Here is a 25,985-nt window from a genome sequence, read left to right on the forward strand (position 1 = left end):
TCACACTTCAAATATTTTTACAGAAATGCAAGGTATGTTTTATAGGCAGAGCACTTTTCTTCCTGTGAAAAAATCTGTCTGGGTGAATGAAAGCCCAAATTCGCTGACACACAGTGCTTTTCTCACAGGAGGCAAATGTGTTGCATTTTTACCTTTAAAAAGCTACATTTATGAAATGTATGCATATAATACTCTTAATGTGGAACAAATAGCTCAGTCGTTTGAGCATTGGCCTGCTAAACCCAGGCTTGTGAGTTCAATCCTTGAGGGGGCCATTTGGGGAACTGGGGTGAAAATCTGGGGATTGGTTCTGCTTTGAGCAGGGGGTTGGACTAGATGACCTCCTGAGGTCCCTTCCAACCTTGATATTCTATGAAATCTGCAAGGATTTCACAGTGCAAAGTCACCATGGCTTTGTGGTGGCTGACCATGTAAGATACATAAGCATTAATACCATACTATATTTTAATACAGGTATGCTTGAGAATCAGGGCAATACTATACATTTAATCAATGTAAACTATGCCACCCAGAACCAGTATCTAAGCCCTGTGCAAAAATTCCCAGTACAAAAGAATAGGCAAAAAGCCCAGATACACAGACAAGTGCTACAAACTTGGCACAAGGGCAAACCAAACATCAGGCAAAACAATTTATTAGTCAAAGGTATAAATTCTCCACTGGCCTAAAGAATGAGAAAGGGGGCATTGCAGACTAGAAACAGAAGCAAGGGTCCCCCACAATGGCTTGCAATGGGCTATCTGACATAAATGGCTATTTTAGGAAGGTAGTAAAGAGCAGATACATTGTGTTATGCAAAACCCCCTAGAGAATCGTCTAGTTGTTCTTTGTCCCCTCTTATATTGGATGGTCATCTCTTAGCTGTTTATTAGCTAAGTCTGATGGTGCTTTGGCAGCGGGAGACATAAGAATTTCATTACTGGTTCTTGTCTGGTATCTGTTCAGGCAAACACACTTTAAGTTGCCATGATAATGACTCTGGTCTGAGAAGCTCTGTTTCAGAGATGCAGTCGGGGGACCTGCCCAAGTGCTCAGCACCACAGAAAATTGGGCCACATCATTTCCAGACATCCCTTCTATACAGTCCCATAGAGACTGCCACACAAAAGCACCTGTTGGTGAGGATCCAGTTGGTATCTGGATAAACCATATTTTCAACTGTCTCCCAGTGGGATGGATTGTGTTCTCCTTCAGAGACAAGCCAGATGACTTTGAAAGCCTTTGGTCCATTTGTAATAAAAAGGAAATGCATTGCATTTACTTGACGGCGCTGGCTGGGGTGAAGGAACCTGATAAGTATGAGACTAAATGACCCCTCTGGCCTCTGACTCTGCAAATATTCTCTCTTGTATGTTAAGAAAGATCTGGTGAAAGACTGTATGAGCTAATGGTTAGAGTAGAGGGCTCAGTCAAGAAAGGTCCTGGGTTTGTGTAGGCTTGCAATCTTTTTTCTTTCAATACCTACATCCCTAACCTTTTTAGGTCTGTGTTCCCATCTGTTAAATCTGTACATTAAAGCCTTGCTGTACTAAATAATAGCAGTGTTCCTAGCCACACAACCTCCAAAAGGAAATCTCGGCCTAGTCAGGATAGCCAAAACCACCATCTCTCCCCCACAAAACCAAACCACAAAATCTCTCCAGCTCCACAGGGCAATCTCTGAAAGAGTAAGAAAGGAGTGAGGGCCAAGCTTTTGGAAAGGCAAGTTCTTTTTTTTAAAAAGCAGCATGTAATGCTGCCACAACTGCAGTAATTTATAGTAATGACAATTACCTGTCTTACTGGGTCCCTTTCTAAAGTGTTTGGAGAGTTACTGATGAAAAGCACTGTGTAAAAGCTAGCTGGTATTTGCATGTACAAGCACCTGGCTGTGTGCAGTCACTATGTGCAAGATAGGCATGCAGATCTGCAGTCACAAATGCATAGTGTGAAATGAGCTTTGATGCCATAGATTTGTATTGGATGATTGTGCTTATGTAGAAAGACCAGAAAAATAACTTCAGATCAATCTCTGAAATCTTCCACTGTGACTGATTTAAAATGTGGCATGAATTTAAGAGGAAAGCTATGGGTACAACTCCCTGGAGCAACATCATTTTTCCATGTCAGTCCTTTAGGTAATGACAACATGGGCATGGGAGAAGGCAGCCTTGGGGCTAAAAGAACAGGATTAGGAGGCAGAGGATCTGGATTCTATTACCAGCTCTGCCACAAATTTCCTGTATAAACTTAGACCAGTATTTTCATCTGTCTGCCTCCATTTTCCCAGCTATAAAATGGGATGATGCTATTAATCTAGTCAGAGTGTCTTGATTAATGTGTGATTTCTCACCCTCCCCAAACAATTGATGAACAGTGTTAAAGTACAAGATCACATTACTATGCCCAAAAGAATAGGTGTCCTAATTAGCCTGCTTGCCTTAATTAGTTCTAGAAAGTTCCTGAGTGTTCTGGAATAGTCCCTGTTATCTTACCCAGGGAAAAGGGACCCGCTTAACCTGGAACTAATGTATCTACCTTCGACCACTCTTTTGTAGCCATCTGGCCTGACCCTGTCACACTATATATAAGTGATTATACTATAGCAATGGTTTTCAGCCTGTGGTCTGTAGACTCTTGGAGGTCTGCAGGATATATTTAAGATTTCCAAAGGGAAGATGAAAACCACCGTACTATAGCATTGCAAATGCTAATCTGGTGGCATTGTACTACTATTCTAGGAAGTGCTGCTGCCTTTCAGAGGACACTGACTCTGTCTTGTATCTAGTCAGATGATAGAGAGCAATCAAGAATTTCCTCTGAAAACTGCCCAAGCAACTAAAACATTGCTTTTTGCCACCAGAGCAAGGGCTAAGATCTGGCCCTACGTCAATTCTTTGATTGCTTTCTGTGAGGATAGATTCAGCACCTTGCAGATTTCCCCAGGCATTAAGGAATCTATGGTTGGCATTGAGCCACCACATTGACTTATGCACCACTTTACCTTCCTGCCCCTGGTGTGTGGGGCATGGCTTGGGAGAAAGGAGGAATGGCTGGGACATCTCTCTATGATCCCTGGCTGCTAAAACAGCCCTTGGGGCAGGGGGAGGAGGGGCTGTGGCAAGCTGGAGTGAAGACCAGCAGTCTCAAACTGCTCTAATAGCTCCCAGCCCAGCCCCTGGCATTTGTGCTGGGTGGGGTGGGCACAAAGAAGGGTTAACACCACTCTTTTTTTTTTCTCCACTCTGCACTAATGGCAACAGGGTCTGGACTCTTATCCATGCTTGCAAGTTGCTTTCTTGCTGCTGATGTACTCTGTGAACATGTACAGATATTCCGTCATCTCATAGGAGGATTATGCTGCAACCACCTTGATTCTATATAAAATATGCCGTTAGAGCTACCGTTAAAGACTACTGAAAGGAGCTTTGATTCCAGACCTGTTTCAGACTGTCAGATTTTTATTTTGTTACTTCAGCAGACTATTGAAAGAGCGGTGCTTGATTAAAAGGATTAATTGTGTAATTACATTCTGTCTTCAGGTAGATTAGTAGCTTGTCAGTGCACCATTGGGAATCAAAACTGTCAGAACACTGTTCATGTTCAGTTTGTAAAAAGGTTTGTTTTGGCACAGCATCTAACAGTTCTATACAGAGCATAGACAATAGCTGACTGATATACTATTAGCCAAGATGATGCACTTTCATGCAAATAATGCACAGGGAGCAAAGGGCTCTTCACCTGAATGAGCAGATTGACATGTCTTACGTACAAAAAGCACTTTACTTCTGGGGGAAAACCCCAATGATTGTCTAGAAGGTCCAGCCCAAACTGTGAGGTTTCTCTTTTTAGTTGCCTTATTAGTCTGGTTTCCTTTGTGTTAGGATCATAGAATTAGAACAAAAAATTCAGTTTGGAAAAAAGTGTAAATTTTTAACAGGCAAGAGTAATTAACCATTGGAACAACTTTCCAAAGATTGGGAGAGAAAATCTGCCACTGGCAACTTTTAAATGAAGATTGGATCTTTTTTGTAAGATTTGCCCTAGTTCAAACAGGAATGAATTCAGGGATGTCCTATGGCCTGTGTTATACCGGAGGTCAGACCAGATGACTGCAGTAGTCCCTTCTGGCCTTAGAATCTGTGAATATAAAACCGATGGACTGAGTGACAAAGAAGTTCCTCAAATGTATCCAATCAACAACTATCCTAGCTAAACTCCTGTAAGCCTTTCACTATGAATTATTTTTGTATTACAGTTTCAAAACAGGATTCGGTCATTTTACAAAATGTTTCTTTTTTTAAGTCTGCTAATATGTCTTTTGCCTTAGTTTTAATTAATTTGATGCACTAATACGGGGCCTCCAGAACCAAATGATCTGCCTAAAGGAAAACCCAGAAGTCCTTGAGTGACCAACCGTACCAATTTAAAAGACAACAATTCAAAAAAAAAAAAAGTGTGTGTGTTCAGGCTATAGGCCAGTCCCTACAAGGTAAGCATGTACAGTATTGTGCATTTAAAAGCTGGAGGGCTTACATTTCCCTTTCCCTGCCCCTTTGTCAGTGATAAAACTTCATAAACCCTTTTGAAAAGTCTCTAAATTACACAGGATACAGTGCTGGGTCAAGCGCTAGCTTGATACCATTTATGTCACTCACTCTATATTTCATGATTATCAGCTTTGGTCTTCCCTTGGCATTATAACCTTCTTTATGCTAATTTCTAAAATGTGATGTCTTATTCAAAAAATAAGTACTAGGGTAATGATGAACATTAATTGACCCGATACATGAATCACTAGGGTCTCCTCCCTATCCCGATCAATATAATTGTTTGATTATTAGTTGTAATTATTTGAGGATGGAATCCTTCCAAAGTATGTTTGGACATTATAGATGGTAAAGAAACTCTGATCGGTTTCCTTCTGTAAATCCCTTCCCCCATATCTAATTTTTTTTTAAAGAAAACAAACATGACAGGCTATAAAAACCCAGAAATAAAACTTGGTCATCTCTTACTTGAAACTCTCCAACTCCTCCTGAGTATTTCATGCTTATATTTGCGTTACATTTCCCACTGACATCCAATGAACCCCAATTCCATGTTTTCCTACCAACAAATTGATCTTTAATAACACATTACATTAGCCTAGCTTGAATGAGAGCAGCCACACTGAGTCATAACACTCCAGCTACACAGAGCAGCCTTAGCAGTTGATGAGTTGTGCTGACTTGAGCTGTAGCCTATATCAGTGGTTCTCAGTCAGGGGTCTGGGTTTCAGGGGGTCCACCAAGCATGGACGGTGTTAGACTTGGTAGGGCCCAGGGCAGAAAGCCAAGCCCCGCTGTGCAGGACTGCAGCCAGGGCCCTGACCCCCACCACCCAGGACTGAAGCCAAAGCCTGAGCAACTTAGCTTTGTGGTCTCCCCATGGCATGGGGCTCTGGGCAACTGCCCTGCTTGCTACCCCTTAATGCTGGCCCTGGCTTTTATATGCAGAGAAACAGTTGTGTCACAGCTCGGCCATGGAGTTTTGATATGATGTTGGGAAGGGCCTCAGAAACAAAAAGGTTGAGAACCCCTGGCCTACAAAAAACACCAATAAAGGTTTTAATTAAATTTAATAAAGAGTTTTGATTAAAGTAGATTTATTTAGACAAATGAGAGTACAAACAGACAAAAGTCATACTCATTATAAAATTAAGGTTTCTTTAAACATTCATGACTTTGTTTTCAGAATTGAAAGGTCATGAATGGACAAAATGCACACAAATCAAGCAAAGATGTGTGTACCAGAATATAAAGCCAGAATTAGAAAACAGAGGCCAACGCCCCCCCACCGACCATGCAGTCCCCCCAGACAAAAAAAAGCTCCATCATGGATCATATGGGAGGTATCGATGGATCGCTGGGTGCTACAATGATTAATCCGCCGCATGTTAATTTCAAATGATGGAATGGAAATCCAAAAAAAAAGAAAAGGCCAAGGCCAGGCCAGATAGGCCACACAACAGGGACTCCACAGGGAGGGAATGCCACAGAAGGAGCTGAGCGAACAAGAGCAGCACCAAGCCAAGCGACAAAGAAGCAGACTGCGAGCTGACCAGGCTGAGCCTTCTACACTGAGGCTGAGCTGCAAGCAGGGGCCGCCACCCGCCCACCCCACCCCCCGATCCGGTGGACGATGATGGTATCTCGCGCCATGCCTTGGGGGGGATTTTGCGGATGGGGAGATGAGAGAGGGAGAGAGGTTGAGGACAGCACACAGCACACCGCTCTCCGACTGCCCCAGATCTTTTCCACCCTGACTGAACCTCCCCCCAGCGGGGTATCCCGACCATGAAGCTATAGAAGGGACCTCTGGTGTGTAATTTGTAAATATATATTTTTTTTTAAAAAAAGTTTTTTTTTATTTATTTTTGCCCTGGACTGGGGATGGATGCGTGGCCAGTCGTAGCAGCGGGGAAAATTCTGTTAACGTGTCTGGGGGGGGGGGGGAAATCCATGGACATCTCCATGAAGCTCTCCTGGAGGTACTCCAAAAGCCTTTGCAGAAGGTTTCTGGGGAGAGCAGCCTTATTCCATCCTCCATGGTAGGACACTTTACCACGCCATGCATGTAGCAAGTAATCTGGTATCATTGCATGACAAAGCCTAGCAGCGTATGGTCCCGGTGTTTGCTGGCATTCAAGCAACATCCGTTCTTTATCTCCCCAGGAGAGTGATATCATTCATGGCAACCTGGTTGAAATATGGGAATTTAATCAAGGGGACATTCATAGGTGGCCGTTCCTACTGAGCTGTTTGCCTGTGGGTGAAAAGAAATCCTCCCCGCAGTTAGCCAAGCGGGGGGGGGGGGGGGGGCATTGGCACTGAGCTGTTCGGATTTGGCTAGCAGGGATCTTCCCTGATACCAGCCACCTGGTGCGGTGGGGGGAGGGTTAAAGCGGTCATCCCAGAGAAAAGGATGTGGGGGGGTTAGTTTGGTTTCTGCTGCTGCACGTTAATATGAAAACCACAGCCCTAAATGGACAACTCAATGGGCTTTGCTTAGTATGGGAAAGGAGAGCACTGCTGTTATGAAGGTTGCAGAAGCCTGCAAGCCGAATTCTGTTGCCCGGCATGTTTGATCTATAACACCAAAGCCGCAGGCACTCAATATAAGATGCAAAAAATGACCTTGTACCGAAATCACGTGCTATGTAATATGAATAGTGTTGTTCACCATGAAAGAGTCTACCCATTGTTCTGTAAAATGTATCTTTTTAAATACTTCTCTCTGTTTTTTTCCTCCCGCAGCTGCAAATGTTTCAAGCCTCCCTCCTCTGTCCCAAAAGCTATCTCAGACAAGGTGGCAAAAAAAACGCACGCACAATGAAATGTTCTGAGCTCATGCAGGAGTCCTGCGCTGAAAGAGCTCAGCAGAAAGTTGAACTTTCAGTTTAGCTAGTTGGATGTCTGGTTTGAAACTTTGCTACCTGAGCATTCAATATTTCCATTTTGTTCTTCTTTAACATAAAGGAGACTTCTTTAACTGAAGAAACATTAGTTATTTCAGGTGTGACAGTGTTGGGCAACAGCAGTTGTACCAGCACTCTGATTACTAGATCACCAAGTAAATCTCCCCAGAATAAACCTGAAGAGAAAAGCGGTGCCCAGTTGATATATTGGGTTGAGGAGAGCCCAAAAGGCTAATTGGCCCAGAAAGTAGAAAAGGCACAGGAAGGATGTGCTCAGAAAGTTAGGAGGGACTGGCAGACTTTTGGGAGTCAGAGCCAGGAGAGACCTCCCAGGGAGAAAGATACCGTCTGTCTCCCCTCCTCCTTGGCTGATTGAGTGTGAGCTAAGGAGTGTATGTATATACAGAGCTGCATAAGTTTGTAAGGATGGTGGGAGGAACATTAAATAAATTGCACATGTTTGACTAGAAGAAAGTTTTGGAGCAGTTTGTGGCTAGAAAAGAGACAGGAGTGGGACAATGCCCTGTCACAAGGTGACAATTGGTTTGGCTTTCAGGATTGTTTTTGTATGTTACAAAACAATAGCTAATTGTTGGAGATTTACATGATTTTTTAAAAATATACAAATGTATGAATGGGAATCTGAGACCTCAAGTTTCAGATGCAGCAAGTATGAGGACAAACTCTAGAAAATAAGATATGTAATAGAACCGCTCGCAAGTTTAACTAGACTGTCTCAAATGTTGATATGGGAACTTACAAGCTGTGAGGTTTAAGCTTTGATTTATGGTCAGAGGTCAAACTTTTATTTTAACCAACCAAAGGTGAATGGATACACATACAGAGTCCTTTCAAATTAGGCTAAGAAGCAGAATGTGATTATATATTGTACTTCTGTGTTATGTACCAGTTTCAGGAAATCAGTACAGTTTAAGGGGAATGTGATATTTAATGTTTATGTTCAATTGTGAAATTGAAGTTCAAGTTCATAATGAGTAACTGCAGCTTTGTGGATGCTATTATATAAATGGTGTCCCTATTTCTGAGAAGCAGAATTATCTGGAGTTTGTCTATTGTGTGATCTGTCAGTTGCTCTTTTGTAATAACTCCGATCAACCTTTAATGTCAGGAGACTTTTCCAGCTGCTGCTAAACCATTGTGAGGAATCCTTGATGCCTAAACTATGGTCAGTGGCTCCATGGGAAATATACATAAAATCTTTGTGTGTAACGGTGTGGGACTCACCTCTGCGGCGCCTCCTGCTGGTCACCTCAGGGAATTAGCTCTCCAGCCATTGGAGTGCCCTCGGCAGGCCGGTATCCCGCTACCGCTTGGCCCCCGTGTCCCTCCCAGACTCTGGTGCCCCATTATTTTGGATGCTGCCCCCTGGCAGTAACCCCTCACTCTCAGGGTCTCCGCTCCCCAGAGACCCCCAACCCCCTAATCCCACCTTGCCTCAGCCAGTGGCTACTGCCAGTTAGCAAAGACCTCCCCACTCCCTGGAGCAGACTGCAGTATAAGAGCCAGTCATCACAGGCAAGGGGGGAGGACCTGCTGTCTTCCTCTACCACCCAGTACTTCAGGGGTGGGCCTAGGACCAGGCCCTGCAGCCTGGTGAGTCACCAGCCTGGAGCTCCCCTGCTCCTCTGGGCCCAGTACCTTTGCTACCAACAGCCAAGCCCTGCTCCCTCCAAGACCGGAGAGAGCTACTCTAGCTCCAAGCTAGCAGGCTTTTATAAGGACCTGCTGTGCTCTGTCTGGGGCATGGCCCCAGCTGTGCCTGCTTTCCTAAGCAGCCTGGGCTTTTCCTTACAGCCCCAGCCCTCTCCCAGGGCCAGCCTTAACCCTGTCAGGGCTAGAGGGGGTAACCACCCCACTACACTGTGAGATCAGCACAGGCTTGGATATCCTCCAATCATCATGTTGTTCTGTGGACCATTATTGGAGTGCCACAATAAAACAGGGCCGCCGAGAGGATTCAGGGGGCCTGGGGTAGGGCTGGGTCTTTGGCGGCAATTCAGCGGCGGATCCCTGGGGTAGGGCTGGGTCTTTGGCGGCAATTCAGCGGTGGGTCCCTCTTGGAGGGAAGGACCCACCGCCGAATTGCTGCTGAAGAACGTAGCGGCGGCGGTAGAGCAGCCTAAGCGCTGCTGATCGCTTTTTTTTTTCCCCCGTCACTTGCGGCGCTTATGCTCACCGGGCGGCACTCCGAGGTATCGGCAGCACTTCAGCGGTGGGTCCTTCACTTGCTCCGAGTCTTCTGCTGCACTGAAGGACCCGCCGCCAAAGACCCGGAGCGAGTGAAGGGCCCACCGCGGAAGTGCTGCCGAAAACCCGGAGCGGCTTGCAGGGCCCCTGTGGGGCCTGGGGCCTGAGGCAAATTGTCCCACTTGCCCCCGCCCTGGGCGTCCCTGCATTAAAATAGTAAATGTCAAGGGCCTAATTCAGAAGTGATGTAAATGGTGGCATCAGGGGCGGCTCTAGGGATTTTGCCGCCCCAAGCACGGCAGGCAGGCTGCCTCCGGCGGTTTGCCTGCGGAGGGTCCGCTGGTCCTGCGGCTTCGGCGGGCCTGCGGCAGGCCCGCCGAAGCCGCGGGACCAGCGGACCCTCCGCAGGCAAACCACCAGAGGCAGCCTGCCTGCCGCCCTCGCGGCGCCGGCAGAGCGCCCCCCGCGGCTTGCTGCCCCAAGCACGCGCTTGGCGTGCTGGGGCCTAGAGCCGCCCCTGGGTGGCATAAATTATTGTAGACATTGATAAATCAGTAAATATGTGTAACTTGTACATTGAGTGCAGGAAGTGGATGTAGCAATAATAGGGAGAATGTAAGGTAACGTTAAGTAAGCTGAGGGGATCTACTAGTTTCTTTTTTGCTTATCTTACTACTCCTCCTTCTGCCTTTCTTACCAACATGCAGCTATGCTGTCAATTAAGTGATCTCTGAATTTGGCCCCAGGTGTCCAGACATGAATATGGTTCGATTACACCACCAAATTGCCATGAGAAAGTGAAGCCAAAGAAGGAAGAAATGCTAATCCCTGAGCAAATAAGCAAACGTGACTGTACAGTTTTAATTTCCCTGAATATCCCATTGTTACCAAATTGCAACCTTGCCTACAGTGCCAATGTAATTTGCTTCTCTGCAGTTAATTGTGAGCAGCATTGGGCATTCACGCTTTGCTGATGCTTGCTTAAACTACAAATAGATGTCCACGTATAAATAAGAGTATCTGTAAACCTGAGGCAATCTTTCCTTGGTGCAAGCTGGAAATCTGCTGGGAAAATTCACCTACAAATACTTCGAGTATCCCACTTTTCCCCTAATTTATTTTAGATAATTAAATAAAAAAAAAAAGGAAAAAAAAAAAAAATTTACAAAAAAAAAAAACAAAAATCCCAGCGGCGCGGAAGAATCAGGCTCTGGGCTGCCCCAGGCTGGCGGCTGCCGCTGCGCGCGCCAGCGCGCCAGCGCGCAGGGCGGGGCGAGCCGCTCAAGCAGCGGCAGGGGCGCCCCCGGGCCAGCCCAGGGGCTCGAGGACTGGCCTGGGCTGGGCGCTGGGCGTGGCGGCGGCCCGCGGGGCGATCCCATCCGCGGCGCGGCAGGGGCGCTGGCGCTCTGGGCTGGGCGGGCCGCGTGCGCTGGCGGCGAGGCGCAGCGCTCTGGGCTGCCCGCGCCGCGCTGGGTGGGGCGCGCTGGGAGCCCCGCAGCCAGCAGCGGCGCCCGCGGGGAGAGCGGTGCTCTGCTCAGGGCTGCCGGCGGGGAGCAGCCCAGCCCCCAGCCGCGCGCGGCGAGCGCTCTGGGCTGCCTGCGCTGGGCCTGCCAGAGCCCCGCCGCAAGCCCCAAGCGGCCGGGGCGGTGAATCAGAGTGCTGCGCTGCCGCTGGCCCAGGGCCCTTTAAAAAAAAAAAAATTAATTTTTTTAAAAAAAAACCAAACTTTAAAGTGCGGCTTTGATGAGGAAGGCGCCCTATACGGGAACAATACGGTATATCAAAAATATTAGCAAAGCAATAGTGTACTTCCAACATCCTAAGGCCACATTCTGAGGTATGATGACTAGCATTATTCCAGAACAATTCCCTTTTAAAACTGTTTTAATTTGCATAACCTAATAGCAGGCATAGTTGCTTGCTTTTCAACGCCTCCAAAGCTACCCATAGTAATTTTCTGTACACTATGTTGTTTGAAGTCTCATTAGCTTTGTTGGGCAGTAGTGGAGAATACGGAAATCAGTCACAAAGCAACCAAAACAAATTATGGTTCAATAAACTGTCTCCAAATATAGAGATAGCATCATGCAGTAACTTAGATCAAAGGCAATGCTATGAGTTACTCATCTACCCATGCATCTTCTGAGTGTGGGGAACCTTTCAAAGAATTCTTTAAGCTAGGTTGGTTGTGGGAACTAGGAGACTTAGGATTACTTCTTCGTAAGCCTTGCCATCTCTCTGTCAATCTTCAATTTTAGCAAGGTGTTGACACAACAACAACTTCCCCTTTAGCTGCCAAATCTGCTTGTTTAAATTGCTTTGCTACTGCCAGAATATGAATAGATTCTGCAGCAGCTTCCTGGAGAGTAAGCCAAGGAGGCCCCAGCTTCATTGGAAGGTGTATTACAAAGCTGGGCTTGGTATCTCATTCAGCACACACAGTGGCCAGTAGCGCCTTGTTAGAGTGATTTAGGGCAAAGGTAAATATTTCCATCTATTGTACAGAGTAGATAGTCACATAATGCATAACCACAATACTGCATTTGTGGATGTGAAGGAAAGTTTTTTTTCCCCCAGAATAAGATCTGTAGTCAGACTGTCAGTGCAGGAAGATCTCATGCATAGATTTTTCTGGGGGGTTGGGAGGAAAGGAGGAAGCTTTTTTCCTCAATTTGGCTGTTGATTTTAACCTGTAACCAACATGCATTTGAAGTAAAATGAAGCCCAGTCCTGCCCTCTGATAACCATGCGACCTATTGATGCCAATGGAGTATTGGGGATGTTCCAAGGGCAGAATTTGGCCTATGTTTTTAGATTCTAGTTCTTAATTCTGAGCCCAGAGAACTGGAGTGACCTAACAATGTTTGCTCATAGATCAGGTAGCTCCCCTTTCTAGCTACATATAGAGGCTCACAGTTAAGTTGTTAAAGATGGTAAACAGGGCAACCAGACTTTGGCTTATGCACCTGTGACAGATCCAGATATTTCGAACACAGAAATACCATGGTCTTGGAATCCACTCTTTCATTAACGCCATGGTTGTTATAAATCTGATGGAGGGTAATAGTTTCCTAAGAGGTACAAGCAAACAAAAGTGAGCTATACCTGTTAATGGGAAAAGAGAAAGAGGTGGCGATAATTTCCGATTCCATTGGAACTCGGTCTGGGGTAAGGCCAGGAGGAAAAGAGAATCTGAATTTCTTTCAAGACTGGAACAAGAAAGGGTCAATGCACTGCAGATTTCTCAAATGTATGAGGGGAGGAGTGGAAAATGGGCTATAGTTAACTCCAGCTGAAGAAGGAATTGCCTGGTCTGCAGGGCATGGCATAAGAACAAAGAAATTAACAATATTTTATTTTATGCAGACCACAAAATTCACTGAACTGTCAGTATCTAGCAATGTGCATCTCAGGACCAAAGAACAAGACAGCTTGTGTATTTTGTCTGTCTAAGGACAACAGAAGGTCAAACTCTGCCCTCAGTTGTGCAGTTGCAAATCCAGTTAAGCCAATCCCATTGATTTTTAACTCAGGACAGAAGCTTGCCCCAGTAAATTAAGTAGGAATTGTACTTGTATATCCGAGGGCAGAATTTAACCCTTTATGGTAAATATACTGTGGAATAAGGAAAGGTATAAGGAAAGCTAGGGAAAAAGTCTCACAGTTAGGATAAGTGTCTTCACGCTGAGCTGGTGGCCACCCGATTAAGTGTAATCTGAAAGCATAACATCAACACATGGCATAGAATCCTGACTCCATTGATTTCAATGGAAGTTTCTCTCCTGATTGGAGCTGTATGGAGGACAAATTGTTTTACACAAGATTTCAAAATTAGCTTTTTCTGATTTGGAATGAAACCAAAATAAATTCTTCAGGAAAAAAAAAATCACCCCCTGAAATTGTGTTTCAGTTTTGACTTTTTTAAAATATATCCTACAATTTTGAATTGTAACAAGCTTGAAAGTCACTTTGAATGACAAGTCAAAGCAGGATGTTTCAACATTGTCTGAACCTTTTTTTCCCCTCCAAAACAAACTTTCAGTGACCAGTTGCAAAAGCTGCGTTTTTTAATAGACAGCTGCTCACTTTGTTCTAACCAGCTCTTCCGTTGTCTTCAGTGGAGCCAGATTTCACCCAGGGGCTTGATTATTTCCCGCCCCCACACACACTTTTTCCCCCTACAGGGAATTTTCCCTCTGCACAGCTGAGAAGACGTGAGGAAAAGTGGTTCTAAGCCACTTTGTCTCCCCAATCCTGCCCCCTCACATGCCTGATAGCCCCGATATTTTGTGGACAAGGGAATGGATGGTGTGGAGCCAGTAACACTAGCTTTGCATAACTTGATGGTTTCCTTGGATCAGGAGGAATCCTCCACAGTCCCCGTAGCACAGCTTTTTAGCTGTACAGCCAGAGGAAATGCTGAGGATTAATCCTGGCTCATTTCTAGTTCAAGGATTAACTGCAGGAAAGATTAAGATGAAGAAACTGCAAGATGTTATCACTTCTAGCTCTCGTTTTTGTGGATGGATTTTCGTGGTGGTCAGATTCCCTGTAGTAATTGCCTTTTGGCACTTCCTTACTGAAAAGAAACAAAGGGTTTTGGTTTTTTTTTAAATGCAGCTTTATTTCCTTTCAAAACACTGATTCCTGATTTAAAAATGCCTCTTTACTTTTAGGATACACTATGTTCTACCCCTCACCCCCCACCAAACATTAGACACTGAGATTTTGCTAATAAAAGAAAGATGCCCTTGCTGGCTGATTTCGGTGGCCTGTAATGTGAGAGAGCTAAGGATGTCTAGAGGACAGTTCATTTGAAGTTCCTAACTGTGCAGCAGTGGTACATGAAATGTCCACAGACAGAACATTTCAAGTCATATGTTCTTAGATCAATTTAAAAATTAAGAACTTTAACAGAATGTCCTGAGCTTGTACTATGGCTTTTCTTTAGTAGACTTAAATTGAGTCATTGATAGTACTGTTAACACTGGAAATTTAGGATGCCACACAACATCTTTGCCCACTATGAGCTGTGTTCTGCAAATGTTACATTGTCTTGCAAATAGGGCCACTCTATTTGTGAATAAGGACTACTCATATCTGTAAGGGTTTGCAAGCTCAGAGTCTATACCACCTCTGGCTTCCCAACTGGATCAAGCCACAATCAGCATAATTTCTGCAGATGAAAATGGCTTCTAGTTGCTTTAAAAAAATTTTTAAAAAGTTCTCAGTATACTCTGACTTTGGATCAGACCTTAATGGGAATCTCTCCATTGCCTTCAGCGGAATTTGGATCAAGCCCTGTGGTAGCACAATGCTGAGAATAAACCCCTTTATAGCAGCAATTAGTAAGAAACGTCTTCACTGCAGGACTGTGCTTATTAATCTGTTGCTGTTCTCCAGACATTTTTTTTTCTTTAAAAAAACTTGCTGCACAAATTTCAGCATTGAGAACATGATTTGAAGGCAGGTGCTCTTTGCAAATGAGAATCTGCTTCTTCCCAAAATATATAGACACTGTCATACCCTGGGACTGACACAGCTACAACTACACTAGATTAATGATTGTCACTGGGTATTAGAGAGACAAAGTGGGTGAGGTAATCTTCATTTTATTTAATATCACCAACAGAAGTTGGTCCAATAAAAGAATTACCTCGCCCTCCTTGTCTCTCTCATCATTAATGCTGTAATATGTATGATATGATAGAGGGCTAGTGACCTAAGTAGATAACATAATGCAGAGGTAAGCAGACCAACTGGTGATAATGTCTGGTCAACACACTGAAGGAAAAAACTAAGTGGTTGGGGAAAGGAGGAGAGGAAAAAGAGACCTTTCAAAAGTAGCAAAAGAATCCTGTAACAAAGTAAATTTTAGATAAGGACCAAATACCACCACTATCTGTTCTTTGTTGAGCAGGTCATTACAACTTTTGATAAGGCAAACTCAATAGCTGACTCCAATACTGATCCTGAAAACAGTATTGGCTGATGGCCCAAAGGAGCAGAGAGGAAAATTCTATAGTTTCTTCTCGCAGGAGACTCTTGCATTGCTAAAGGACTTGGAGGCAAAGCTGCAAAAGTGACTCTTTAAACTTTTGTAAATGTAGAGTGAGATGATCCCCGTATTAAACAATACACATTTCCAGCTTTCATAATTTTATTATGAGTCTTGTGGTAGTTGGTGGCTTTCTTAAAGCCACAGCTTCTGGAGTCATGTTAGATAATTTGATTAATTTTAAAAAAATGAAGTAATTTTCTAGACCTCCTGGCTGTGGAGAAAAGCTTGAAAACAAATCCTACAGGTTCAAAAACCAGAAGGCAAATAAAAAATGCAACATGTATTTTTAAAAATCATGAGATTAAGACAATCTGATTTGAGTTTGAATGCTTGGGGATTGCAATTCTGTAACTTTTTCACTACATGAGATCAGCTCCCTTCCCAACCCAAAAATCATTAACCTGTTTGATTCCACGCTGTCACTTGGCAAACATGTACAAGTTAGTTGAAAAGGACTGCAGTCAAAATGGTTTCCTTTCTCCAGTATGTGTCTGATCTAGTGGTTTGGTTTCCTCTGCCCTGGTTGCTCCAGAGTATGTCATTGGGGAAGATCCTGCCTCTGATCCTGCTAGTATCATTTGACTCACTTTCAGTTGACAGCTAAGGTTCCTCTCCCCCATGCTCCTTCTCTCTTGCAGTGCCCCTAGTGGAGGATGCAAGGCTTTTGCCGCCTCCTTCTTAACAGCTGCTTCTACAGGCACCCAAGAGCTTGTATATCTGGAGTCAAGAAGCAAACACCAGGTAATTCTTGAGTGCTCCACAGACACCACTAAGGGGCATGGACCTCTGCACCCTGCTGATTTGATATGTTATTTCCCTCACATCCATTTTTTGTTATGGGGATGTAGAAACTGATGCACTGGATCCTGCCCTGGCAGGGGCAAACATCTAATGCTTCAAAATGAGCTGAGAAGTCAATCTCATAATATATATGGTACCTGTCACACCCTCTCAGCAGGGCTGCCCTCATGCAGGGGCTAAAACTACATTAGTGAAACCCCAGAGCCATGTCACTGAAGTAGGTGTGGTGGATCCTGACTTATGCCAGGGTGAAATTCACCTTTTGCAGAGGGGTAATAAAGCCTGAGGATCCTCCAAGCTGGGGGTAAGCAGGATTTCAGCACTGCACAGACCTTGTTGAGTTGTTGAACTCTGAGCAGAATTGTTTGGCCCTATGACTAGAGTGCTTTTATCACAAGGGTATTTTTGGTAGATAATCTAGGTAGATGTGGGTGACAGTAATGGAAGTGGGGGTGCGGGAAGGGAGTGGAATACATGGGACTGAATGGGAGCCAGGATTTGGAAGAAGAATGAAATGGCGGCAGAAACTGTGAGGAGCAAGGGAGAGAGATTGGTGGAATCAGCCCCCTCATGATTATCTTCTTATATCTGAACCTGTGTTACTCAACAGACAAATTCTCCCATTAACCAGATCATCAGCAGTGATGAGACCCATTCCTGCAAACATATTTGGTTCGTACTCTGTTCTCAGCCAAGCCTAGTTTTTTATCAGCCCTGGACCGAAGCTCTGTGGTAAAACAGGAAAAGATTAGAATAATTAAGAGAAATCTATCTTTTGAAATATCTAGCCAGAGAAACGTGAGCATCTGCATTTTAGGTACTGTCCTTTGTTCAAGGCAAAGGGTGAGGAAACTGAATGGTGGCTGGAGGTGGGGCTAGAATACTCTTTCTTTGAATATTTCCCTCTTTCTAGTATTAATTCCACTTGCTCGCAGACTGGGCACCAAAAGGTTTTGAATCTTGGCAAAGCTGCATGGAGTGGATTTGAAATGTAAATGATATTCTCTCTTGGCATTATATTAGACAATGTCCACTGTTTCAGTAGGCTCATGTTCCATACACAAGTTTTATCTTCTGGTTGAGTTCAAAGGGGATGGGAAAAAATCATTGAAGATTCATTATTGAATATGCAGCACTAAGGGTTTCCTCCAGATGTCAGCGGAAGGATCAGGTACTTGGGGTGCACTATCGCACACTGATCCCCCAAATTTATTGAAATCCATGATTTCACAGCTTTATTTAAAATGCATTGACCCATGTTAACCTGACACTAAATTCCTGCCTAAATATATTTATAAAGCTTTAGAGAACAGGGAACTAAGACTGAGAAAGTATAGGTTAGTTCTTCTGTAACCCTGAAGGTTAATTAAATTGCACCTGCATGACAAGGAGAGGTAATTTTGAAATAGCTCAAAATGTACAGTATATACATTACATTATAGCCATGTTAATGCTTGCATTAGGAAGGAGGAGTACATTTAAAAAAAAACAAAAAAACCCTCCACAAACCAGCTCAGTCAGAGCACTTCCTAAATGTTGCTATCTTACCCCTTTAACCTCCGCGAACATAGTGCACTGCTCTTTATGCACTGTAGGTCTGGGGACTTTTTTTGTGTGTGTGGCAAGTCCAGCATTTCAGCTGTCTAAAAATATTGCCCATCAATGTAGGGGAGAGGAATGCATCTGTTGTGAACAGTAGCTAAGGTGAAGTATCAAACAATTACCTTTGATATGTAATTACATTTCTTCCTAAATGATGCTTGAAGCACTGGCTCCATTATTTGAAGATGTTTTGCAAAATACATTGGAGGGCTCTGATTGAAACCACCCCTGGATCATATCAGTCTAGAATAATGAAGGTTCCAAGTCATCTGCTTTCATAAATGCAAATAATTATACCCATTTAAGAGTATCTAGACAGTTAAACGATCCAGAAGCTTTGAATAACAGAATGGGGGGAGGGGGGAAATCTGTCATCTTCTTTTATTTTGTTGGGAAATGTGTGCTATGTTTTAGGGCATATTACTGTCAAATATTCTTGATCCTTGCAGGAATGAAGAATAACAGCTCTACTAAAAATGCTATGAAAAACTGTTAGCATATTGTCCAGGGACATACTTGACTATATTCTATTATATATTGCATTTTCTGTGCCATTGGCTTCAGTTGCAAATGGGACATGTCTCCTTTAAATTGCACTTTGAAATTATTGAGCATATAGATCCAACTGCTGTATGCTCTTTGGGGTTTTTTTGTTTGTTTTTTGTAGTGGAGGTTTTGGTTCAGATATTTGGTTCACCAACCACAGGATGGTGCTGTCACATTTCATGTTGTATGTGAGCATCTATTTCAGTGCATCTGCAAATGAAACAAGTGGTAAAGGGATATAGCTATAGGAAAATACCCTTCAAAAAGTTACTGTGACTTGATTACCTTAAATGATGTTGATGATTAATGATTTAAATGATGCTGATCAATTACTACAACTAACTATTATGAAAGTTAAACCTGGGAAACATTCCTTTGTATCTTTCTCCATTGTAAAAGTTGCAAATAGAATAAAGTTAACTCGCCCTATGAGTCAGGGCTTTTGCTACGTTTACCCTTTAAGTTTTGTTTAAAGGATGTAAAGCAGAATTTAAAGCACTTACACTCACTTAATATACTTATTCTACATGACAGATGAACTGGATTTCACATTTAACATGTTGATTAATTTATTTCCACTTTGAACAATCACAGCTGAAAAACTATTATAAAGTCACAGTTCAGGACACTTAAAGACTCTCAGCAGTTTTCATGCTTCCACGTAATTGTCACATGAATCCACTGTCCTCCTGTGACTCTCACTACAAATATAATATCTTCCCAATATCAGCTCTTTTTTGCATTTTCTTGTCTTCCCACTCCCAAATTTTGTTTTTAGGGAAAACATTTGGCAAACTCTTACTTTCAGCAACGTTCACCTCAGAATGAGCCTGGTGGCAGTGTCAAGGCTGGCTGTGCTTAAATGCATTCTCACTACAAATGAAATAACTACTGTTCGTACAGGATAGTTAACCGATACTAAGCTTTTATAAGAGACATTCAAGGCCTTTGGATATTTAACCCTCTTATGCTCCAAGTTCATTGCTGGGCAACTAAGCAGAGATTATGGGCTCATTTGGAGATCCTGTTATAGAAAATAGCAAAGGCCCTGATCCAAAACACATTAGTCGAAACACTCTGGTGGGCTTTGAATCAGGGCCTTAGACAAGAGGGGCTGGAAGCACCATCAAGTTCTGTAAGCATAATTGGGCAGGGAAGTGGGGATGTAGCTTTAGATGCAGTCTCTTCTAATTGCAGATTTGTCTCTCTTGACAATTCATTGTCCTATTACTGAGGAATAACTTTAACTTATTAATTATTCATCTTAATGACTTTAGCCTGACTGTACCATATGTCACAGGCTGCCTAGACTGGACGGAGAAAATTCTCTAGCTTGCCTTCTCAGAGGGAGCAGATCTAAAAACCAGCTGTGTGCCTACTTACGTGGGGAAAAAAACCCAGTAAGATTTAAGTACATTACATCTGAGAAGAAAGGCCTGATACCCTTCAATTGTAATTTCAATGTATTTCTCAGTTTCTTCATTTTTGCCTAAGGCTAAAACATCTATGCTTTAAACAATACCCATGCACAAAATATTTCAACAAAAACTTTACTTCAGTCATGTCATTGGAACACTATAATTCCCAGTAAACATTGGTTTACAGTGAAATTTGTACAGAACTAACATGATGAAGTAAATGAACTGGATAGCTTTCTCTTTTATAATGTGAGGAACTTCATTTTCCAATAGTTCAGACAATAACTCTTAGACCAAAGTTGAGTGTTTAAATGTAGTGGCTTGTTTAACAAGACCTCACAGCTGCTTAATGTTAACATTTGACTCAATGCTTGGGAGCATCTCTAACTATAATTCAGTGGTAACACTTTAACTTTTTAAAATAATGCCTTTTTATATTTTTTAAACTTTTTTTCACAACCCAAAATGGCAGTGATGGCCACAATAGCCAGATTAGACTGTATCTAAATCCAGAACCCCACAACATACTGAACAAATTTGTATCAAGAAACTGTATCAAGAAAATATGCAGCTCAGAATTAGCCCCAAATTCAACTGCACATCTTTAAATTTGTTAATCTGCCGCTAAAGATTAACTGAGTTTATAGTGAAGGCCTATGATTATAACCCAAACTCCTCTTCCGCGAATACTTGCTAAATGAGAGACACATTCTGTCTCATAAACTAAACTTCAAATCATGCTGTTACTCAGCTACACGTTATAAATTACACAGTCTCTTACTGCAGCATGTGGGATCAGAAGAACATCTGAATTTATAAAAACACAAAGATACAGCATGACTAAGTACTGCTTGCAAGTATTTACCAACAAAAATCAGCTGCTACCTAGACCCAATTATCTTAAGTATTTTATCACAAACTAGACCTATCCACTCAAGCTAAAATTATTGTTTAACAGGGTATGTGTCCATTCATATTGATAGTTGCAACAAACAGCTTAACACTTGCCAGTCAAAGTCCCTCTAAACCTAAACATTAAAGTGATAGCATGGAAATAACCTGCACCCCAGCACATAAATGACGATGTCTAATTAAAATGTAATACAGAGGTGTGCACTATCATGTTAAGTGACATCCCTCCATTAATCACCGTTAAAAATGACTATAGAAAAGCATGACAAACCTAACAATACTAGTTCAGCACAGAACCATACAGCAAACACTCCTCCTCTGCAATATATATATATACACACACACACACACACACACAATGTGAGATGTATGCAGTAGCATCAGTGCGTATCAGTTACATTTGGTCGTCTTGGTTTGTGAATCAAGAGAACTATGAGACATTCACAGAACTCTGACGCTGCTCCTGGACTGTAGACACTCGCTCAAAAAAAGCTGCGAATCTTCAATTCCCAACTAATCGGAGGAAACCGTCCGTGTCTGCTGCAATATCAGAGTCACTTACTGCATTGCTTTTTCAGCTGAGTGGCAGTGGCTGTTCTTCCCAGTCACGCATGGTTTTGTCACCTGGAGGGTTTCTCTCTTCGGCACAATTCAGCTCCAAAGTAGCTGCATATTGAGGGTAATTGCATTCGTTCTGTACTGGGGCTTTCTGGCTGCAGTGACTGCTCACCCTATCTATAGCCTCTGGTGTATGCTAAGTAAGCAATCCACTGGGTCTTCATAATGAAAGAAGGAAGAGGCACAGCTTTCGAGACCAGACAGGAGCATTTTGTATTATAACCCATACGATTTTAAAGGCAAAAGGGGCTGTGGCAGCCTTCATGCTGTCTTGTTGTCCTTTACAGAGCAATTTGTATGCATCCTGTGTCACCATAGAAGGCATAAAGGAACATAACACAATGTTTCAGAGAGATTTGGGGTTTACATTTAAAATATATTAGCCCAGATTTGTAGGTTTTTGAGTGAGCATCAAGTTATTTCATTCCAACCTTTTTATTACTGGAAGTACAAGCCCAGGGGATTCCTAGGTTTGACACTTTATAATATCTGTATATGGGAGTGGGATAGTTGGGGGGTGGGGAAGCAGGAATTTAAAACTTCTGGGATTAACATCCCAAATTAAACTGTCAGACATCATTTTACTTGCCTGAACAGTGCCTAGAGCAATTGGATCTGATCTTTGAGTGGGGGAGGGATGTTCTACAATAATAGAAATAATGAACAGTAATAAGCTGGAGAAGCGAACAGGTGCTAGCATCAAAAAGCCTGTCCTTAAGGCAGTCTTGATTTCCTTCTAGTGAGAAAAATGTGGCTATGAAATGTTTGGGGAGCATCATGAGGGCAGTGCAACTGTTCATCTCCCTAGCTAACTGCAGCAAAAATTGTGGACTCTGTAGCATTTTTCCTTGCATTGTTCTGCCAGCAACTTCAACTCTGGCCTTCGAGGGAACCTCTTGGGGATAAAGAACCCATTTCATCTCTGCTCTGCTCATTACCACGGCCTCTTGTGACCTGCTAGAGCTAACCGTCCCTAACTGCTTGTGGTAAATTTGTGACAACAAATAAATTGTAGTCCTTGTGGTAAAAGTGGGATGCTTTGTCCACTTAGCTGTCCCAATATTTAATAGCAGTGATAGTTTAAGAATAAACCTGTTAAAAGGAATCACTTATTATTTCCAATCATTATTCAGAGTTTTGTGGATGTTGGAGAGTTGCTCAAGAAGTGACTGTAGTACTAAGACCCCTTCAAAAACAGTAATGACTGTAAATTGTTGAGTATTGGTTTGAACCGACTCGTTGCTGTCAGAGAATTCCCGGAGGTGAGTATCTATTCAGTTAGCACCAGAAAAACCCACCCACCAAAACCAAGAGGATTACTAAACTTTACAGGCCTATTAATTGAATCCTTAAAGGGCAGTCAAGGACAGTCATTTAGCAGCAGCACAGTCTGTCTGTAAGGTAGCGTCACAGTATGTCAATCAGTGGCACTTAAGCTTTTTTCTGTCCTTCTGGGATTTTTGTGACACTGTACCTGGAATGTAGCTTTGCATCCTCCTCAAACACTTGAGATTTTTAAAATATTGTTTACAATTCTTTGCAGTCTCACCTATGTAAATACTAAAGATTGAGTCGTCATCTTATACGTCAGAACCACCCCAGTATACTCAAGCATTTTAGATAGGGAAATTCTGCACATGGTATATTTGTCACTGTTATTGGGTCTTTATAAAATGATGATGTGACACTACCCTAGTGTGGGATGGGGGACTATTTTTTTCTGTACTCAAATGGTGGGATGGGTACGTGAAACATCACAGAGAAGTGTATCTTTTGAACTGTATACAGAGAAGTATCAACACTGGGCCCTTACCTGAAACTTTTAAGTTTATTTAATAGAGGTTATGTGTTAAGCATGCAGGGGGTTGGATGCTGTAAAACACACAGAAGAGATACGCAGGTATTTTAACAAGAAATAATCTAAACCTATTAAGGGCAGGGAGGACTACAGATTTCAGAAGACCCCTTTTCCTTAATTTTCTGGGCTCTTGCCTCCGCTCAATGACGTATTGTGCCCCATTATGTTAACACATCAGCATTAAAAATGGTACATTGAGCCCAGGAAATAAAACAAATCCCTGAATAACTGGGTAGTGTATATACTGGGGGAAGGAGGCAGAAGAAGCAGTTTTTATTCAGTCTTTTTAAAAAAAAGATGTTTTAAGCTTAAAAGGACAATCCCCCCCGCCAAATATTCAGGACTGCGACAGCGAAAAATAAATTATTGATCTGTCCCAAAATGTGATATTTATTGTATTACAGATTAAACACTTGACTGAGTGCAGCGTTGCCAGGTAGGAAATTACCAGAGTCCCTAAGGAGCAACATTGTCCATGGTGCTTTAGTTGAAGATCTCTTACAAATGAGCTGGAAGGTATATTGCATTTGCAAACTGCAACAAAAGTTTTTTGAATTTTAACCTGGCTGTCAAGGAAGCAGGACAGGGCTGTAAGTGACTCCAGCCATGAAATATGAAGAGTACCAGACATAGCAAACTTCCTGTCCATAGGAAAAGTGAACTAGTCCCTGTATGTATTTGTATTGCATATCTATTTGTTAATCAAATTCAAAAAAGACTTTTAAATACGTCTTATCAAGGAACTATTATTCCTTAAAGCATGAATTCACCTTAGAACAGATTGCTTAGGCCTTTCTCTGAGTGCTTTCTCTGTTACACCATCATTTTTATAACCATAGCACTGAGCAGTCCCAACCAAGATCAGAACTTCACTGTGCTAGGCACTGTACATAACCATGGCAAGAGAGCGCTCCTGCCCAGAAGAGCTTGCAGCAGAGCTGAAGACAGACAAAAGGCCGGAAGAAAATCAGGATTATCCCTCCCATTTTACACACGGGGACTTGAGAACTAGAGATCCAAAGCTCACTGAAGTCAATTGTAGTCATTTCAGTGGGCTTTAGATCAGGTCCTAAATGATTTGCCCAAAGTCATGAGGGGTACATCTACACTGCAATTAGACACCTTTGGCTGGCCCATGCCAGCTGACTTGGGCTTGTGCTAAGGGACTGTTTAATTGTGGTGTAGACATTCCGGCTTGGGCTCAACCTGAGCTCTGGCAACCTCCCACCTCACTGGGTCCTACAGCCTGGGTTCCAGCCCGAGCCTGGATGTGTACACTGCAGTTAAACAGATCATTAGCCTGAGCCCTGTGAGCCCAAGTCAGTTGTGGGTTTTTAATTGCAATGTAGACATATCCTGGAAGAGTCTGTGGCAGAGCTGGAAGCTTTTGAGTCTCTGTCTGGTGCATTGATCACAAGACCATCCATCTCCAGTTAATTAATCTGTTTCCCAAACTGAAAGTACTGCTGTTTGACTATAGCTTTCAACTGGGGCTGCAGTCCGTTCTTCTCCTAGCCCTTTAGAAAACCTGTCTTGGAAAAGGAATTCTTTAGTGTGTGTTTTATGAAAGGCTCCTAATTCCTAAAAAATCTGTCTGTCACTGTGTCCCAAAGGAAACCCTACTACCGAAATGAAGTATTCTCCTGTCGGTGTGTGATCAGCTTTGCATGTGTGCAAAATGCAACAGTTATCAGTCTGAAAACCCAATCCTGAAGAAGGAATTACTCAGGGAAATGTCAGCTGCAGACCAAAGATTCAAGTCTGGGCCAAGAAACTGATGTGAATTGCCATCTGCATTTTTTTTTGTTTTCTGATTAAAATAACATCTGTGTGCTTCAAAACACTGAGTCTGACTACAAGGGGAAAGCAAAACAAATTCAAACCACCGGAATGGACGGGGGAGTGCATGGGTGGATCAAAGTGTTGATGGCTTTTATTTTTTTTAAGTGAGTGTTGTACTGGAATGATACTGTAACAGCTGATGTAGGCCTGGGTTGACTGAGTCGGGTGATTCAGGTCCCCACCAGCCCTAAGCCAAATTGTGATAGACCAGGAGCGTTAGGCCTTTCCTTTGATTACAGGCTACATGACTTTGAGTTCTTGAACCTGGATACAAAGGACAACAGAGGGGAAATTACTTTTTGTAGTGCTAACAAGGCCAATTCAATCATGGTGGATGAGTCCCATTCCCAACAGTTGACAAGAAGGTGTGAGTATCAACAGAGGGAAAACTATTTTTTGTAGTGATCCAGCCACTCCCAGTCTTTATTCAGGGCTAATTTGATGGTGTCAAGGTTGCAAATTAATTCCAGTTCTGTAGTTTCTCATTGAAGTCTGGTTTTGAAGTTTTTTTGTTGAAGAATGGCCACTTTTAAGTCTGTTATTGAGTATCCAGGGAGATTGAAGTGCTCTCCTACTGGTTTTTGAATGTTACAATTCTTGATGTCTGATTTGTGTCCATTTATTCTTTTGCATAGAGACTGTCCAGTTTGGCCAATGTAC

The 25,985-nt window shown here is 42.9% G+C and overlaps 1 long non-coding RNA gene across 2 annotated transcripts in view; it reads left to right on the forward strand.

The window, feature by feature from the left end:
• Positions 1-25,310, forward strand: part of LOC120373618 — a 35,367-nt gene extending 10,057 nt beyond the window's left edge. For both annotated transcript variants that reach the window (XR_005585605.1, XR_005585604.1), the window contains 2 exons: positions 23,888-23,999; positions 25,097-25,310. This is a non-coding gene — a long non-coding RNA (uncharacterized LOC120373618). The remainder of the gene's footprint in view (positions 1-23,887; positions 24,000-25,096) is intronic.
• The last annotated feature ends 675 nt before the right edge of the window (positions 25,311-25,985 follow it).

This window comes from Mauremys reevesii, linkage group 10, assembly GCF_016161935.1.
Source record: "Mauremys reevesii isolate NIE-2019 linkage group 10, ASM1616193v1, whole genome shotgun sequence".
Taxonomy (NCBI): Eukaryota; Metazoa; Chordata; order Testudines; family Geoemydidae; genus Mauremys; species Mauremys reevesii.